Source organism: Bos grunniens, chromosome 5 (genome assembly GCF_055505025.1).
Source record: "Bos grunniens cultivar Pamir isolate PY7600 chromosome 5, Bosgru_T2T1.0, whole genome shotgun sequence".
Lineage (NCBI taxonomy): Eukaryota > Metazoa > Chordata > Mammalia > Artiodactyla > Bovidae > Bos > Bos grunniens.
This window is the reverse complement of record NC_141169.1, coordinates 5839490-5859257: the sequence shown is the minus strand read 5'-3', so window position 1 is coordinate 5859257 and position 19768 is coordinate 5839490. Positions and strand designations below refer to the sequence as shown.

The 19768-nt window shown below is 41.3% G+C and overlaps 1 long non-coding RNA gene across 1 annotated transcript; it reads right to left on the bottom strand.

Moving 5' to 3' along the window:
• Positions 1-855: 855 nt before the first annotated feature.
• On the bottom strand, positions 856-19563 carry LOC147371268 (uncharacterized). Its single transcript, XR_015163387.1, has 2 exons — positions 19387-19563; positions 856-1162 (listed from the first exon to the last, which is right to left on the bottom strand). It is a non-coding gene; the product is annotated as an uncharacterized LOC147371268 (long non-coding RNA).
• Between the last annotated feature and the right edge of the window lie 205 nt (positions 19564-19768).

Genomic DNA, 19768 nt, shown 5'->3' with positions numbered 1-19768 from the left:
TACAGAAAGCTGAGCACTGAAGAATTGATGCTTTTGAACTGTGGTGTTGGGGAAGACTCTTGAGAGTCCCTTCGACGGCAAGGAGATCCAACCTGTCCATCCTAAAGGCAATCAATCATGAATATTCATTGGAAGGACTGATGCTGAAGCTGAAACTCCAATACTTAGGCCACCTCGTGGGAAGAACTGTTTTGAATAGACCCTGGTGCTGGGAAAGAATGAAGGTGGGAGGAGAAGGGGATGACAGAGGATGAGATGGTTGGGTGGCATCACCAACTCAATGGACATGAGTTTGAGTAAATTCCGGGAGTTGGTGATGGACAGGGAAGCGTGGCGTGCTGCAGTCCATGGTGTCGCAAAGAGTCAGACATGACTGAGCAACTGAACTGAACTGATATGTAATACTTATGTTAATAATTATAATTTATAAGGCTTACTTCTATTTAAAGCAAGTGATACTGATTTCTAGGGTTTTTTTATTTTGTAGCATTAAAAGTTTTTCCTTAAAATTTCTATTTAAGTGAAAAATGTGTACTAAGTTGTAGAAATGCTTATTGTGCAGGGATTTCTCTCCAAAAGAGAAGATAATCCCAAAGATTATGCTCTGATTGTCATGCAATATATTAACCAGTTTTGAGTCTAATTTAGCCAATCATATTCCAGAATTTTTTCTTTGACTGACATCAATGTTTAGTATCTTTCTTTGAACTATATATGAAACCTTGCTGGGTTCCTCATAAATTAATCTTTCCCATGCTTGCTATGTATTTGCATTGAATTATAGTTGCAGCTTTTCAAAAATTATGCTTTTGCATACAATGTATTAGTTAGGGTTTAAGCAAAACCACATGTACATTTATTTAAATATGTTTATTAATAATATATTAATTACAAGGACTTAAACTTACTGTACTCTGGGAGCCAGTTAAGAGGTCTAGGTAAGAGTGCACACTTGCTTCTGTGTCTGCTTCTGGCACCTGACTCCACAGGCAGTTGGGAAAAGAAGGATGTGAAGCAGGGTCAGAACAGACAGGCTGGATGAAGGTGAAGCTGGTGCCTTCCATCATGGAGCTAACTATGCATCTGGTCCAGGAATCAGGGAAGCTGCCAGCAGAAGGATCTGGCAGGGGCCCAGCTGCTGTCCCAGGCCAACATGGTGAGCCTGTAGATAAGTAACAACACGCTTTAGTGCCAACAGCTCTTGGTGCCCTGTTGGTGTAGTTGCTGCTGTTCAGTTGCTCAGTTGTGTCCAACTCTTTGCAACCCCATGAACTGCAGCACACTAGGCTTCCCTGTCCTTCACTATCTTCCAGAGTTTGCTCAAACTCATGCCCATTGAGTTGGTGATGCCATCCAACCACCTCATTCTCTGTCATCCCCTTCTCATCCTGTCCTCAGTCTTTCCCAGCATCAAGGTCTTTTCCAGTGAGTTGGCTCTTCATATCAAGTGGCCAAAGTATTGGAGCTTCAGCATCAGTCCTTCCAATGAATATTCAGGATTATTTCCTTTAGGATGGACTGGTTGGATCTCCTTACAGTCCAAGGGACTCTCAGGACTCTTCTCCAACACCACAGTTCAAAAGCATCAAAAGCACCAAAAGCACTTCTTTGGTGCTTAGCCTTCTTTACAGTCCAACTCTCACACCCATACATGACTACTAGAAAAACCATAGCTTTGAGTATATGGACTTTTGTCAGCAAAGCAATGTCTCTGCTTTTTAATACACTGTCTAAGTTTGTCATAGCTTTTCTTCCAAGGAGCAAGTGTCTTTTAACTTCAAGGCTGCAGTCACCACCTGTAGTGATTTTGGAGTCTAAGAAAATAAAATCTGTCATTGTTTCCACATTTTTGTCCTGTGCCCACCTTTCAAGCATAAAGGAAACAAGTCGGCCACTACTCCTCTTCTACTTTCTTAATCTCGTGCAAAATCTCTCTTGAGGCCTAACTCCGTGGGTAGAGAAGGGAATTCTGGAAAACATAGTTCCAATGTAGCCAAGTTGACATCATACAGAACAATCACATACTATTCATCATAAAATTTGGTGGGATGGGGAGTTCACAGATGCCTGAAAGCCCATTGATAGATAGCCTATGTGCTATAAAAATCCTGGATTACTACAAATCCCTTTCTTAGTTGTACATGATAATATGAATGGTATCAATGACTCATTCATATAAGAAAACACTGCCATTCAAATTTAGGCTTATCAGTGTCAATAAGTTTTAATAACTGAAAGGGTGTATCATATTTGTTGCCTTTATAATTTCTTCTTTATCCCAGAGCAAGAATTTTTAGAAGTTTGCTAGTCTCCTCTTTGATACTAAACAGTCACATTCTTAAAAATGGTTGTTCTTTTTCAAATGTAAGCTTTGTTTTCCAATTTTCTAAGCACATGCACATATTATTACAGGTTTATCATATGTGCCATGGACGTTAGTTAAAATTAATTATATAAAATAAATGAGTATAATAAAATTAATTATATAAAATAAATGAGAAAAAAATAAATTTTTTTCTTTGATATCTAATGTTTCTGATATTTTTAAGCCATAGGATTGTGGAAGATACTGTTATTCTTTCTGGATTTTTCAACTTCTTAACTATTGGGTGCCTCTTCATGCCTACCCTTGCATCTTGGTTTTGAGTCAGTAGGAAACATTTTAATTAGATGGTCTCTTGATCTTTTGACCAATGTTCAGCTCCACAAAAAGGAAAGGAAGCAGCCCCTTCTGATCTGCTCACTGCTCAGTGGAAGGCTGTCTGTTACAGAGCTAGACAATAACAGCAAGATGTAGGGGGTTTAATGCGGTGCTGCTTTATCGCTATGGGAACGTGGATAACTCTCTGAGAGTTGTTTTCACAAAGAAACTGCTTCGTGAGATTTCACTGAACATTTCCATTTTCATTGTCAGCTGGTTCTGAAAATCTCACATCTTACAGTGGACTATGATGACACGAGTTTACATGTACATAAATAATAAAGAAAGAAATCTTTATCTCTTTGTTTTTGTTGTTTAGTGGTTAAGTCATATCTGACTTTTTTGCAATCCCATGAACTATATAGCCCATAAAGCTCCTCTCTCCATGGGATTTCCCAGGTAAGAATACTGGAGTGGGTTACCATTTCCTTCTCCAGGGGATCTTCCCAACCCAGGGATGAAAGCTGCATCTCCTGCATTGGCAGGTGGATTCTTTACCACTGAGCCACCAGGGAAGCCCATCTCTTTACCCATTTTTAGTTTTTTACCTGAGATGTCCATACTTCCTGGTATTCTAAAAACATTATGATGGGGGCAGAAATCAGCAATTGATGGCATCAGGGTAAGAAGTTATTTTAGTTATTTTTCAAAATCTAGTCATTCAAAGATTATGACTATTGGAAAATAATTCTTATAACATTATTGTTGTTTAGTCACTAAGTTGTATCTGACTCTTTCTGACCCCATGGACTGCAGTACACAAGGCTTCCCTGTTCTTTACTATCTCTAGAATTTACTCAAACTCATGTCCATTGAATCAACGATGACATCCAACCACCTCATCTCATCCTCTGTTGTCCCCTTCTCCTCCTGCCCTCCATCTTTCACAGCATCACGGTCTTTTCCAGTGAGTTGGCACTTCACATCAGGTGGCCAAAGTATTGGAGCTTCAGCTTCAGCATCAGTCCTTCCAGTGAAGATTCAGGGTTGATTTCCTTTAGGATTGACTGGTTTGATTACCTTGCAGTCCAAGGGACTCCCAAGAGTCTTCTCCAATACTACAGTTCGAAAGCATCAATTCTTTGGTGCTTAGCCTTCTTTCTGGTCCAACTCTCACATCCATACATCTATAACATAGAAAGTTCAGTTCAGTCGCTCAGTTGTTTCTGACTCTTTGAGACCCCATGAACTGCAGCAAGCGAGGCCTCCCTGTCTATCACCAACTCCCGGAGTCCGCCCAAACTCATGTCCATTGAGTCAGTGATGCCATCCAACCATCTCCTCATGTCATACCCTTCTCTTCCTGCCTTCAATCTTTCCCAGCATCAGGGTCTTTTCCAATGAGTCAGCTCTTTGCATCAGGTGGCCAAAATATTGGAGTTTCAGCTTCAACATCAGTCCTTCCAATGAACACCCAGGACTGATCTCCTTTAGGATGGACTGGTTGGATCTCCTTGCAGTCCAAGGTACTCTCAAGAGTTTTCTCCAACACCACAGTTCAAAAGCATCAATTCTTCTGTGCTCAGCTTTCTTTATAGTCCAACTCTCACAACCATACATGACTACTGGAAAAACCATAGCCTTGACTAGATGGACTTTTGTTGACAAGGTAATGTCTCGGTTTTTTTAATATGCTGTCTAGGTTGGTCATAACTTTCCTTCCAAAGAGTAAGTGTCTTTTAATTTTATGGCTGCAGTCACCATCTGCAGTAATTTTGGAGCCCAAGAAAATAAAGTCAACCACTGTTTCCACTGTTTCCCCATCTATTTCCCATGAAGTCATGGGACTGGATGCCATGATCTTAGTTTTCTGAATGTTGAGTTTTAAGCCAAGTTTTTCACTCTCCTCTTTCATTTTCATCAAGAAGTTCTTTAGTTCTTCTTTACTTTCTGCCATAAGGGTGGTGTCATCTGCATATCTGAGGGTATTGATATTTCTCCCAGCAACCTTGATTCCAGCTTATGCTTCATCCAGCCCAGCATTTCTCATGAGGTACTCTGAATATAAGTTAAATAAGCAGGAAGACAATATACAGCCTTGACAGACTCCTTTTCCTATTTGGAACCAGTCTGTTGTTCCATGTCCAGTTCTAACTGTTGCTTCCTGACCTGCATACAGGTTTCACAAGAGGCAGATGAGGTGGTCTGGTACTCCCATCTCTTTCAGAATTTTCCACAGTTTTGTGATCCACGTAGTCAAAGCTTTTGGCATAGTCAATAAAGCAGAAATAGATGTTTTTCTGGAACTCTCTTGCTTTTTTGATGACCCAGCAAATGTTGGCAATTTGATCTCTGGTTCCTCTGCCTTTTCTAAATCCAGCTTGAACATCTGAAAGTATTGCTGAAGCCTGGCTTGGAGAATTTTAAGCATTAATTTACTAGTGTGTGAAATGAGTGCAATTGTGTGGTAGTTTGAGCATTCTTTGGTATTGTCTTTCTTTGGGATTTGAATGAAAACTGACCTTTTCCAGTCCTGTGGCCACTGCTGAGTTTTCCAAATTTGCTGACATATTGAACGCAGCACTTTCCCAGCATCATCTTTCAGGATTTGAAATAGCTCAACTGGAATTCCATCACTTCCACTAGCTTTGTTCATAGTGATACTTCCTAAGACCCACTTGACTTCACATTCCAGGATGTCTGGCTCTAGGTGAATGATCACACCATCATGATTATCTGGATCATGAAGGTCTTTTTTGTATAGTTCTTCTGTGTATTCTTGCCACCTCTTCTTAATATCTTCTGCTTCTGTTAGGTCCACACCTTTTCTGTCCTTTACTGAGCCCATCTTTGTGTGAAATGTTCCCTTCGTATCTCTAATTTCAGTTGTGGATGTGACTGGTGATAGAAGCAAGGTCTGATGCTATAAAGAGCAATATTGCATAGGTACCTGGAATGTTAGGTCCATGAATCAAGGCAAATTGGAAGTGGTCAAACAGGAGATGGCAAGACTGAACGTAGACATTCTAGGAATCAGTGAACTAAGATGGACTGGAGTGGGTGAATTTAACTCAGATGACCATTATATATACTACTGTGAGCAGGAATCCCTTAGAAGAAATGGAATAGCCATCATGGTCAATAAAAGATTCAAAAATGCAGTACTTGGATGCAATCTCAAAAACGACAGAATGATCTCTGTTCGTTTTCAGGGCAAACCATTCAATATCATGGTAATCCAAGTCTATGCCCCAACCAGTAATGCTGAAGAAGCTGAAATTGAATGTTTCTATGAAGACCTACAAGACCTTTTAGAACTAACACCCGAAAAGATGTCCTTTTCATTATAGGGGGCTGGAATGCAAAAGTAGGAAGTCAAGAAATACCTGGAGTAACAGGCAAATTTGGCCTTAGAATACAGAATGAAGCAGGGCAAAGGCTAATAGAGTTTTGCCAAGAGAACACACTGGTCATAGCAAACAGCCTCTTCCTACAACACAAGAGAAGACTCTACACATGGACATCACCAGATGGTCAACACCGAAATCAGATTGATTATATTCTTTGTAGCCAAAGATGGAGAAGCTCTATACAGTCAGCAAAGACAAGACCGGGAGCTGACTGTGGCTCAGAACATGAACTCCTTATTGCCAAATTCAGACTTAAATTGAAGAAAGTAAGGAAAACCACTAGACCATTCAGGTATGACCTAAATCAAATCCCTTATGATTATACAATGGAAGTGAGAAATAGATTTAAGGGACTAGATCTGATAGAGTGCCTGATGAACTGTGGACTGAGGTTCGTGACATTGTACAGGAGACAGGGATCAAGACCATCCTCAAGAAAAAGAAATGCAAAAAAGAAAAATGGCTGTCGGAGGAGGCCTTACAAATAGCTGTGAAAGGAAGAGATGTGAAAAGCAAAGGAGAAAAGGAAAGATATGCCCATTTGAATGCAGAGTTCCAAAGAACAGCAAGGAGCGATAAGAAAGCCTTCCTCAGTGATCAGTGCAAAGAAATAGAGGAAAACAACAGAATGGGAAAGAACAATAGAATGAGATCTCCAAGAAGATTAGAGATACCAAGGGAACATTTTATGCAAAGATGGGCTCAGTAACATAGAAAACAAGAAAGCAAACAAGGGGCCTCGGCTCTGGCCTCTGATCTAAATGGAAAGCTTCTTTTATGTAGCTTATCTGTGACATTTTATTGATAATTTCACCCTGGAGAAGGAAATGGTAACCCACTCCAGTACTCTTGCCTGGAAAAGTCCATGGACAGAGGAGCCTGGCGGGCTGCAGTCCACGGGGTTACATGACTGAGCATGTGTGCATGAGGGTGGAGGGTGGTGATGGGTTGGTAGCAATAAACTGGTAGAACTAAAAAAAAAAAAAAAAGAAAAGATTTTCTTAGTTTTCATATAAGATGACCTAACTTATTTATTAGTCTTATAAATCTATGCCTAGCATAGCACCCTGCCATAGGCAATACTAAACAAAGAAACAAAAACCCTGCTGAATGAGAAAGGAACAGAAGGAACAAATGAGTGAAACATGTTCACAATGTTGTATTTGCCCTTTTAGCTACCCTACCATTTCAAAATCAGTTAGCAGATTGACTCTTAGAGAACCTTTCTGATACTGAGACCTAGCCACAATCAGTACCATTCCCATCACAATCAATACCATGGTTGATGCTAAGAGTGCTCATTATCTGGCCAGACTACAGCATTCCACAAATGATCTGGAGTGCAGACGTTCTGGCCCATCTTCAAGAGACCTAAGTAACTCTAGAAAACCGAAATCATATTACCGCCGTCGCTGACGATCCCGACCTCTCTGAGGTCTCCTCTTCATTGCCTCATCCTGAAGCCCTATAAACCTCTCCCTCTACTGAGCACCAGGCTTCCCTGGTGGCTTGGCAGTGAGGAATCTGCCTGTGATGCAGAAGACGCAGGAGACCCTGGTTCCATCCCTGGGTGGGCAAGATTCCCTGGAGGAGGGCGTGGTGACCCACTCCAGCATTCTTGCTTGGGAAATCCCATGGACAGAGGAACGTGGCAGGCTCCAGTTCTGTAGTTTCACAAAGAGTCAGACCTGACTGAAGCAACTGAGCACACACGCCCACACTGAACGCCAACTAGGCTGTTCATCTTAGAACCCCATGAGATGTCTGCTGGTCTACTCTTCTGCTTCCCGTATTAAGAGCATTGACACTGAAGACCCAGTAATTACACTCAGCATCACTTTCTGCTTTACCTTGCTCTAAAATGTCCTTAGCTGTTATAATCTGAAACTTCTCTACAGGTCTATGTAGCAGGAGCAGGTGGAATCCATGCTATAGAAACTGGGGAGGAGGCACCCTTTGACCTGTGTAGAGTACCCTTCCTCTGTCCTGACTTCGATCACATCTTACTTTCAAGCTGTGGAAACTCACTCTTGATTGGATATATGATTATCTTCTAAAATGTCTGTCTGTCTGACAATGCCCTTCCTCACTTTAAGCGCCATTCCCCCTAAGATAAAGGCCAAAGTCTAACACGGTCTCCATGCCCTGCATGCTCCGGCCCCAGCCTGACTCTCCAGCCCCCTGTCCCTCTGGCCTTGCTTTCACTCCTGCCAACCATTCATCTTTCAGTGCCAGGAAGGGATTATGCTCATTCCTGCAGGGGCGAGCCTTTGAACATACAGTTCTTTTTTTTTTTTTAATTGTGGTAAAATACACATAACTTACAGTTCACCAGAGAAGGAATGGCAACCCACTCCAGTATTCTTGCCTGGAAAATCCCATGGACAGAGGAGTCTGGCAGGCTACAGTCCATGGGGGTCACAAAAAAGTTGAACACTACTTAGCAACTAAACAATACCAACAACAATCCAGTAAAAATTCCCAACATTGTCATTTTTTAACATCATAAATATATGCTATATATGCTGTTATACTGGAGAAGGAAATGGCAACCCACTCCAGTATTCTTGCCTGGAGAATCCCATGGACAGAGAGGAGCCTGGTGGGCTACAGTCCATGGGCTATAAGAGTCGGACATGACTTAGCGACTAAACCACCACCAGCTTCAGTTCATCATTTTAGCCATTTCAAAGTAGATAAGTCAGAGACATTTTAGTGGATTCACAATATTGCATGACCATCATCACTGTCAAGTTCCAGAACAATCCCATCACCCCCAAAGGAGACTCCAGGCCTATTAAAGAGACATTCTTCATTCTTTCCTACTCCCAGACCCGGCCTGCCACTAATCTGATTTCTGTTTGTGAATCTGCTTATTGGGAACATTTCATATAAATAGAATCATACAATATATGGCCTTTGTGTCTGACTTCTCTTACTCAGCATAATGTTTTCAAGGTTCATTCACTTTGGCATGTATCAGCACTTTATCCATTTTTATAGCTGAATGATATTCCATTTATGGGCATTGAACATACTGTTGTTTTGCCCAGAATTATTTTCTACTCTTTTCTTCATCTGATTGTCTTCTGTCCAGCCTTCAGTAGTCAGCCCAGTGATCACACTTCCTCAGGGAACTCCCCCAAAACCCCAGCTTAGATGAGGTCATATGCACTTCAGGGCTCAGCTTTCTTTCCTGCATAGCTCTTATCTCCAGCTGCAATTAAGTACTCATTTGGGGGCTATTTGGTCAATGGTCATCCTCTAGGCTAGAATCTAAGATCCACTGGACAAGGAATCCTGGCTGTATTACTTATATTATTTCCACCATGCATCCCTCACATCTATTAGAGGGCCTGGTATATAAATAAACGTTTGTGCAATAAATGTTGTGAAATTATTTCCCACTAAAAAGTAAATAACTGGCAGACACTTGCTGTTCTTTCGTTCTCAATGGCATTTGGAATGTGAATAGAACCAGCACTGTATGAAGAGACTCCAGGGGGAATTTCCCTGGCAGCAAGGCAGGGGCAGAGCGTTCTGGGGGAGGGGCTCCTTCCTGCTCCTTGGATTGCAACACCCAGGGCCTCCTCCACCTGTGAGTCCAGCTCTCCGAGTCGCCACCCCATTCATTCACGCTAAATCTGTCCTGCTTCCATTTCTTCTGAACTGAAAAACTGCCATATTTGGTTCCATGACATCCTTGTCTCATCTCTGGAAAAGTACTGATCTGCTCTAAGTAATTATGTCTCACTGGTCTTTCCTCTCCAATATTTATAGCATAAACCTGACTGAAATTTGATAGGTTCTGATGATGTTTGCAGCCGAAGGATGTTTCTCTCTGTAACTGGGATTGTAGTTACATGTGGGAATGTCACCTTCATTAACTCTACGGCACTGTCTCTTCCCAATCTTTTCCTGATATTTGTAATGGGCATAAAAGTAGTATTTCCTCTTCCATGCCCTTACTTTACCTCAGACACAGACTATAGCCTTTGTGTCAGCATTTGCGGTCCACACAATGCTGTTCTGTCTTTGAGTAATTACATCTGGAAAACTGCCAGTCATTATCTTCTGAAAGTGATGGCCAATTCTTCCCTAGTATTTACAGACAGATGACAATGGAATCGAGGCCCTGATATAGTGAGAGTACAATTTAACGGATTTACTTGGTGGCAGCATGTTTATTTAATTTTTGTATAATTACTCATGAAGAAATTTTCTCCAAAATGATGGTTTTATGCTGCAAATGAGCTGCTTGAAATCTCCTAATGAGGCATCAGGTTAAAGGACAGTTGTGCCAAATGAGCAATACCTTTTGTGTGTAGAATCATTGTTATCTTATTATACGATTTACTATGTCAACCTGGTGAAAACTGGACTTCCTTTGGTCCCAGATACAGCTGAAACTCTCAAAAGGTTCTTTTCTCCAAAGATAGGGGTAGGCAGCTAGATTTGAATAAAATTAATGGCTTCTCTTTGTCTGTTGAATGGCTAAACACAAACCTATCTCAAGAGACCTAAAAATGAAATAAAAATAAAAATGGATCCCTGGCCTCAAGGATTGTCAATAGCCTAATTAATTGTGCTAATTTAATAAATCAGAAAGAAATTAGTGAGCCATAGAGGTCTTGGGAAAAAGAGAGCACGGAGAGACACACATTGGAAAGTTAAATCTGAATATTTAAGGCTGACTGAGATGTTGATCCATAATGAAGACCAATTGATTAGCTGGCCCAAGGAATCGATCCCCAGCTGTGTGCATGGCTCTCAGACTCTGATGTGGTAGATTTTCGAATACTCTACAAAAGCTGGCTGGTTCCAGTCATAATTTGGCATCTCATAAAGCTTATCTCTGGGAAGAGAATGTGCAGGAAGGATAATGTGATTGTTCATTTCACTTGGGTGTTACAGTTCTCATTCTATAAATTTAAAGATTGTCGTGATTTTAAATATACTTTTGTGATGTTTGAGAGAGGGAGAAAAATATACTCTAGCTGGATCAGTTTGGGAATGAAGATCAGATTAAATTTTGAACTTGCAAGATTGAAGCCAGGGCCCTAGCAGCTCAGAACTCACTGAGGCCACAGCCAGCCCATGGGTGGGTTCCTTTCTGCTCCTGACGGCGGTCAGGCCTCCCAACACAGAACACCACCCTCTTCCTGTAGGTCTTCTTTTAACTAATTTATCTTCTTTTATGGTTTTCTCTGAGGAGATGGAGAACCTAGTAAGAACAAAAGAGTCTTTAAAGAACCTCAAGTTGAAATATTCTTCCTGCCAGTGTTAAGTGACATGATTTTTCTTAATTTCAATTCCATCATCTCTTTAAACCAAAAATGTCATATTGTGGAGTTCTTTTAAAACTAAAGTGCCAGAAAAGATGATGCTAACACACAGGAATCCTCAATAATTCACCTGATTGGGTTTCAGCCTATTCTTTAAAATATGGCTGCCAAATACACACAGTTCTTTGGTTTGGAAAGTTGATTAAAGAAGTGTATTCATGGAACCCAGCTGATTTTTCTCCTGGAAAAAAACAACAAATGGGCGCGTGTATTTGGTCACTGGATATCCCCTCGTGTCTAGACTTAGAAAATCAGGGGTGTTTTCGTGTCTTTGGCATCACAGACTGTATGAGTACAGAAACAGCCTCCGAACATGGTCGCGTGCCAGGAATCTTTTGAGACTCAGAGCATGTGAGAAGAAAACGCAGAAAAACAAGGACAGTTACATGCCCACGTTCAGCTCTGAAATATGGTTTTTGGATAAGTGTGTGCTATCTCATACCCTGGTCTCTTTTTCAAGACCTAGCCTCTACAGTTCTATTCCCTGAGTAACCCTTTACCAGATCACCACAAGCAACAGCCTCCCAAAACGCCTGTATTCTAGGCTTTGGCCAGCACCCTCTGGTTTATAAGCTCACTCTTAGTCTCTAACCCCATGATGGGGAAAATATCATTCATTTTCCTCTACCGTAATAGGATAACCTGTGAAAAGATGTATTTAAAGCTGCACGTCGGAAAGTTCCATGTAATCAAAGTGCCCTTTCATGTGGGCATGTCTTTTTCTTTCTTGAAGGTGGGGTGTTTGTTAATGTTGATGTTGGAACCAATGAGATCTGTGACTTTTATAATTATAAAGGATTTCAGTATAAACCAGTGGACGCTTTCCTAGTTTAATCTGCCTCACAGAAAACTGTCTCCAGCCAAATGGGCAATTTAAATGTCAATGTAAATGCTCACATTATAAAGCAATAGCTATTGAAGAAAGACATTCAGCTGCAGTGGAAGGCTGCAGAGGATTTAAAAAAAAAAAAAAAAAGTGATTTACGTACTGTTCTTCCACTTCTTCCCAGAAAAAAGCTCCTTGGCCTTGCTTCTTTTTCAGATTGGGGTTATATTGTCTCACATTGTCTGGGCAGGGAAAAAATGAGGTTTCCTTTTAATGTCAACACAGCCTTGGAATTTGGGGTTTTAAATTCTGTAATTGGGGCTCTAGGGAACTTGCAGGGAAGAGCAGCAGGCTCCCTCATTATTTCCGTGGCTTCCTGAGCCACTGGCAGGGGCCTCATTAGAGCCTGCAGTCTCCCGGGGGGCCCACCGGTGCCTTTTTGAAGTTCAGGTGGACAGTGAGGAAGAGCTGTCTTGAGCACACCCGCAAGGAGATCTCAGGCAGTCTGTGGAGCAACCCAGGCAGGCACTTAACGTTTTTGCTTACCAACCAGAGCAGCTTAGCACATGTGCTGAATAAAACCATAATCAAATAAAAAAAAAAATAATAAAGTGCTGAAAAATTAAAGCTGTCAAAAAAAAAAAAACCATTGACTGTCTCTGCTGCACAGGAGGGAGCACACCACTCCTGCCTCCACGACGGTGATCCTTAATGAATAAAGAAGCATCGATCTTTGATCGGAACCCTCAGGAGGCCTCTGGGGCCTCATTTTCACACTGTTGCTGTTTTGATCCTCAGGTTCGGCACGTCCCCACCTCTGTGTGGACTGATCCCATGGGATGTGTGTTCACGTGTCACATGCACGTATGCCTCTGAGCATGTGTGTGTTTGCAGTGCAGTGTGGCAGAGGCGGATACTCCTGTCTTCTTTGTTCTCTTCTGGGCATATTCTCATGGATCTCCCACACTGCGCTCGACATCATCTCCTCTTAAACTTCCCTTTCTCCTTATGTTCACGGTCTCAGTGGAGGACACTGTCATCCAAGCATCACCTTTGCCTTCATTCCCCACTCACTCTCCCAGTCCTTTCCCGACCACTCTGTTCGCTCCCCAAGACAACATCACATTTCCCACTTTCATTTCCTTCACAAAATTCATCACTAATTTATACAACGAACTTAATTTCTCATTTACCGCTTTTTTTTGTCTCTTCCACTAGCTTATAAGCTCAAGAAGGCAGGGATCTATCTTTTCTGTGTTCTTCCCTGCCTGGAATAATGCCCGGAACATGAGAGCCACTCAAGAAATGATCTTGCAAATCACTTTTTTTCATCCCTGTTGCTACTCCCCTAGTCAGAGTCAGAGTGATGTTTCAGACTAGGGCCTGTAAGAGCCTCCTAGCTGCTTTTCTTGCTTTCACCATCACCCTTCTCTGAATCATTATCTACCTTGCAGCCGCGGGTCTTTCCAAATTGCAGCTTGGCTCCTGTCATTGGTTGGCTTAAACTTAAGTAGTTCCCATGACAACGTGCTTTGCAAACTTTTCTATAAATGTCCCCTAATGGGAGGAGAGTGGGGCTGCAGGTACAGCCTCAGGTTCCCCATCACAAGCACAAAATATCTTCAGCATCTCCTGATTCATCTTACACATGTGTGTAGATCATGCCTTCTACTCCTTTAGTAACATATACTTTAAAGTGCTCACCATTAAGCAGAACTAATGCTCCAGGAAGACATTTCTTGTTTATCCTGTGGTTTTGGGATATGGGCCATACCAAGATATCAAAGTCCCAAGAGACACAAAGGCAGAGGAAGGTCAGATAAATTCATTTGGTACACAAGGCTCTTCAAACTCTAGGGCCTGATTATCCCTGCCCGCCACTCACTAACACCCACCTTCTCCAGCCCAGCTCACCTCAATGCCACCCTCACGTGCAAGACTTGGTTTGGTCCTGGTCTCCCTTCTCTGTGGTCCCTTACAAGCTTGTGCGTCTTCAGTCAATCCATTACTGGTCCTCATTGTTTATTCCTGTGTCTATAGCACTAACATAAACCCCCTTAAGGAAAGAAGATGCTCTTTGTTGTAACCCAAACCTGGCACGGTGCCCGGGATATCCCAGGCACCTAATAAACACTTATGGAATAAACTGGCGAATGAGTGAATGGACCGCCAATTGATCCAAGCAAAATGCTCATTTAAAGCTGTAAGGACTTTTGAATCTGACAATAAGTGATACTCAATTTCCATAGCCTCTGACCCCTCTCCCCTCTTTTACCCCTTTCTTTCCAATACAGATACGTGAAAAGATTCATTCATTTAGGGTTGATTTGATTGTCCAACAGCTGAAAATTACTACTAGATTGCCTGAGACTGATGCACCAATCCAAATTTACTGAGAGACATATACATTTCAAAGAACTTCTCTTCTGAGAATTAGAAGGGATTTTTTTTTTGAAAGCACAAAGACTCCTTACCTTGAAATAGCAATTAAAGAATAGATGTTTTATTTTTCTGATCTAGAAGGCACCCAGGAATCAAACGCAATCTTCAAGGGCTTCCGAGGAGGGTCGAGCCTGTGTTTACAAAGACTCACCCTGGCTCCTCCATTCTCATAGAGAATCTTAATTTGTCTACCCACTATCTCATCTGTTTCCAGCACTTAGTACAATATGCTGTCATTGGAACTGCAGTCTGATCAGCTGAGCTTACTCGAAGGATCTGATGAACTAGTTCTAGGGTTCAATATTTTTTTAAAAAGCAACACTGTGTCAGTGAAGTTCAACTAGTGGGGCCCCTATGCCTTTCAAGTCTCTTAAAATTAGTTTAGCTAAAACCCAAATATCGTCTGCATTTTCTGGAGTTTTCAATCCTGCATGACAGATGCTCAAGAGGCAAGTTCTGCAGATGCAGTTTTTTTTTAAGGAGGTTTACGGTTTGCATTTATTACAAAGTCTGAATGGGGACCAGAGGCAGAACAAGGAAGAACAGGAAGTAATAGAAAGCGATCTGGCTCCGGGGCCATCTCATCCCTAGGTGCCTGAAACACACAGCAGTTGGCTAAGAATTGATGTCTAGCAGCTGTGGGTCTCATCCTCTGAGAGCTCACAGTCCCTGGCCAACACTGGCTCAAATACACGATTCAACACCGCTGGGCCAACTATACGAATATTCACCCATCAAAATATGGCTCTTTATATTGAAATAAAAACGCAAGCAAATAAAGCAAGAGTACTCCATCCCCTCCCATCACACTATAGAACAGAAACCGAGATACTTTCTTTATAAGTAGCTAACAATAGATTTTTCCTGAACTTCTCTACTCATCATGGACTCAGAAGATGTCCTTTTTTATGCATGAGCTATGATTTGGAGGTTAACACACAGGATTCATAATTTAGAGTATCTGCTAATTTTGCTACGGTGTTTCCGGTCAGTACATATTAAAAAGGAGGAGTATGTATTTTATTAATCAATGACAATGAATTATTAATGATCTCTGGTTTGGCAAAGGCTGATGCAGCCTATTTGATGACGGCCACACAGGCTGGCTTGCAAGCACCTCCCCTTGAGACTGCCGGAAGCAGCTGCCACAGGGTCACACATTCCTTCAGCCGCCACCATCCTCTGTCTAAACAGTGGGACAGAACCCGCCCCGAGTAGGTTTCTCCCCAGTCACGGCCAGAGTGTCTTTGTTTCATGTTACATTTTCAGATACGATTTCTTAAAAGATTCTACAGCTGAAAAAGTTTTGGGAAACTACTCCAGATTGGTAAGTAGAGAATTAGACAAACAGGTGGTGTACAGACAGCCCCCATGTGGGTTTCTCCCCGGTCACAGCCAAAGTGTCTTTTTTTTTAATGTTACATTTTTAGACATGAGTTTTTAAAGGATTCTACAGCTGAAAGAGTTTTGGAAAACTACTCCCGATTGGTAAGTGGAGAGTTAGACAGGTGGTGTACATATAACAGTGCAGTTCTACCTAAAAAAATGCTGCTTCCAGCCATAAGGTTTTGTGAATTTAAACCCTTCACCAACACCCAATTATATTTAAAATATTGCTTCCTGCTTAAAAAAGTAAAAGAATTAAATTATAAAGGAATCAAACCCAGGTCTGCTGCATTGCTAGCAGTCTCCTGCATTCCAGATGGATTCTTTACCACCTGAGCCACCGGGAAAGCCCAGTAAAAGAATAATGGCCCCACATACCCAAACGTCGTACCTGTTCCTCTAAATTAGGAGTGACGATTAATTAATTAGATGCGTGTGTATGTTTTAGATGAATTAATCTGAAAGTCTTTGTATCCATACCAGTGACTTACACTAACTTATTTTACGGAGGAAGCAAAAACCTGGGACTGTGACATGTAAATTCATAGAAGTGAAATGCCACAAGCTTGATGCGGTCTTTTTAAGACTGAGGTTATGGAGTAAACCTTAATACTGAAAATCCATTTTGCAAGCGTTCTGATTGACAGGGAAGAAAACACAAGAGCCAAGGGCTGACTGCACATTCAGCATCAGCGCTCTAACGCAGGTGAAAGTGGATAGAATTGGACTCATTTGTCTCTTTCTGTGAGAAGATAAATCTCCCACTTTCTAGTGCAGCTTTTTTATTTTAACCACTGTGAAATAAACTTCTCACAACCCAAGACATCTCCAAACTCCAGTTATTGACCGGATTTATGAGACTCAGGCTTGGAGTAGACTCTGAGACCCCTTTTCCCTCATACCTTGTGTTCACTCCAGTCACGCACAACCTTGCCAGGACCGTCCTGAAGTTGGGGTGGTATTTTTCATTTGTAATAGTCCTAGCAAGAGTTGTTGTTATTCAGTTGCTAAGTCATGTCCAGCTCTTTGTGACCCCATGGACTGCAGCATGCCAGGCTCCTCTGTCCTTTGCTATCTCAGTTTATTCCTTTAATTTTAATTGGTGTTTTCCATATGTTCATACTTCTATATTTTGAATAGAATATATACTATAGAATATATACTTCTATATTTTGCATTATCTCCTTTTTACAAAATACAAAGAATACTTTCTAGGAAATATTTCCATTTACAGATATTAAATTCATTATGAATATTGATTTCATGTTCATTCCTTGAGCCTTTCTGTATTCTGTATTCTTTTCTTCCTCCATTCCTTTTTCTTCTTAGCTAAACCATCAAATGACTCTCCTGCTATTTTACATTTTTGCTGATAAGCAGTTCCTGCAATTAACAACCTTATCTTTCTATGTGTGAGAAAAACAAATTTAATGCCTTTTAATAAGGAAGTTGGAAGGACAAGGAGACATTTTATTGCCATGTTGATTTTGATAAGACTGAAAATATCTGATGGGCTGGTGACTGCACAGAATAATTATGCACGTGGTTTTTCGTTCCTCTTTATATTGATACTTCAATATTTCTTGTAGCTGTATCTCTGAATAGTTAGTTATACAATGTAGAAATCATGAACAAACAGATCTCTCTGAACGATGTGATGGCCCTAAAGTCAGTTTCTCTTTGTATCTGATTCAAATCTTGTGTTTGTTGCTCTCAGCTGACCAACCTCAGGACTGAGAATCAGAAAGCATGGTTCCAGCCCTTCCAAAAATTTGCTCTTGACTTAGGGAAACCAGCCTGATTTTTCCTTCCTTTTCTGTAAATCGGGAGTGTGTGTGTATGTAAAAGATCTCTGAAATCTCTTCCAGGTCCAGCATTCTACAATTGCAGCTAGTTCATTTCAAAAGGAAAAAAAAAAAAAAAGCCTATTTCCAGAAAAAAAATCTGCTTTAAGGCTTTTAAAGTTAAAAACCCTTTGAAATGTGGATAATAGGGTCTCCATTTATCTGGGGCTAAATGTTTGCACACCCAAAATGAAGGCTGAATAAAGCCTATTGCTTTGAAATGAGTGAAGTCTCTAAGATCGCAATGTGTCCCGAACAGAAAGACCTCTGTGAGGCTCATCAGAGTGGCTTCTACCCTTATTTCCTGTCCATCCACATGCTGAATCCTGTGACGTGGGTGTTTCTGTAATTTCATTCTACAAAGAGGAAAACTGTTGGTGTTGCAGAGAGTAGTTATTGCCTTGGGCAGGCCCATCAGAGTCTACACAGCTCTGGAGGGTGAATCAGAATCATCTTCCAGACTCTGATGATTCTTGTTAACCATCTTCCTTGGGGTGTCTTCAGGACTGTTCCCTTTAAGTCAAGGGCAAACAATGAGAATGAACACATAGTGTTCTCTGAATAAAAACTCTTCAGATAGGGCCACACAGCAGCTAGGGAAGCAGAAGGTTAACCGGGTGTCAGGGTGCCTTCTCCATTAGGTTGGCAGCTCGTAGAGGGGAGGGCTTCTGCTTTATTGAATTCGGTGAATTAAGAAGTGCCCTCCAGCCCCACCCTCACATCTGAACTCTTTCCATTTTCACAATGAAGGTGAGTATATTCATTTATCCTTCAGGGCAGGAAAAAGATTTAAAATCTGGAACCTCCTACAGGACCCAGCACTGCTCCAGGCTCTCCACAAAGTTGCTCAATCTGTGACTCCGTAAGCACTCAGTATCTGCTTCCTGATAGTGAATCACCTGGGCTGACCAGAAAAAACATGAGAAGGTTTGGACTGGGAACCCCTTGATAAACTGCTGATTTAGTCTCTCAGGGTATTCCTCCTGCCCCCCATCCCCACTAGACTGTTTTGAAAAGTAAGAATTCTCAGTGAATCCCTCAGGGTCCCAGTCATCCTTGCTAAAGCAGAGGTCAAGACCCAAGAACCGTGGGCTTTAATTATGGTTTAAGGAAACAATGCTTCACTTTGGCAGCCTTTCTAATTAGTGACACTCTGGAAGATTCAAGCAGGTAACCCAAGGTGTTCTCAGCAAATTTCTACAGCTTTTAAATCCATCTTCAATACCAACTCTGCCCTTTCAACACTCCTCCTTTTTTCAAAGGGCAAAGCTTAACCATTACATAATATTACGTATTTTTTTAGCTTGTATTTTGCACCATACACCCTGTGTGACCATTATACTGACAAAAGAGAAAAGATGCTTATTGAAATAAGTTGTTCACTCCAGTAAATTCTAATGATAATCAAACCAAAGCAACAGAGATTATCTTTCTGAGCATTTGGTCGCAATAGTCTGTCTTTAAGAGTTTATCATAAAAGGATTTCACTTACATTTATAAAGATGTTTTCTTCCATTTTCCTTTGATGATTCAGAGTATTAAATTTTACTAGCGTTTCTCTTTCTCCAAGCTCAGCAAGTTAAGACAGCATCATCATTGATTTCTGCGTCATGTTAGAGCAAACATATTTCTTTCTCCTTTTTCCTTCAAAGAAATAAAATCTTTCTGTGCTCTCTGCGTGGGTTAGGGGAAGTAACAATACTAGGGTTTGTTCCAGTCCGTTGTACTAACTTCAGAGGTAAGGACTGTAATCCTTTCAAGCACTGCCCTCTAGTGGGGAGAAGAAATATCAACACTTTAGGATTTGGAGAGACTGATGCTGAAGCTGAAGCTCCAATACTTCAGTCACCTGATGCGAAGAACTGACTCCCTGG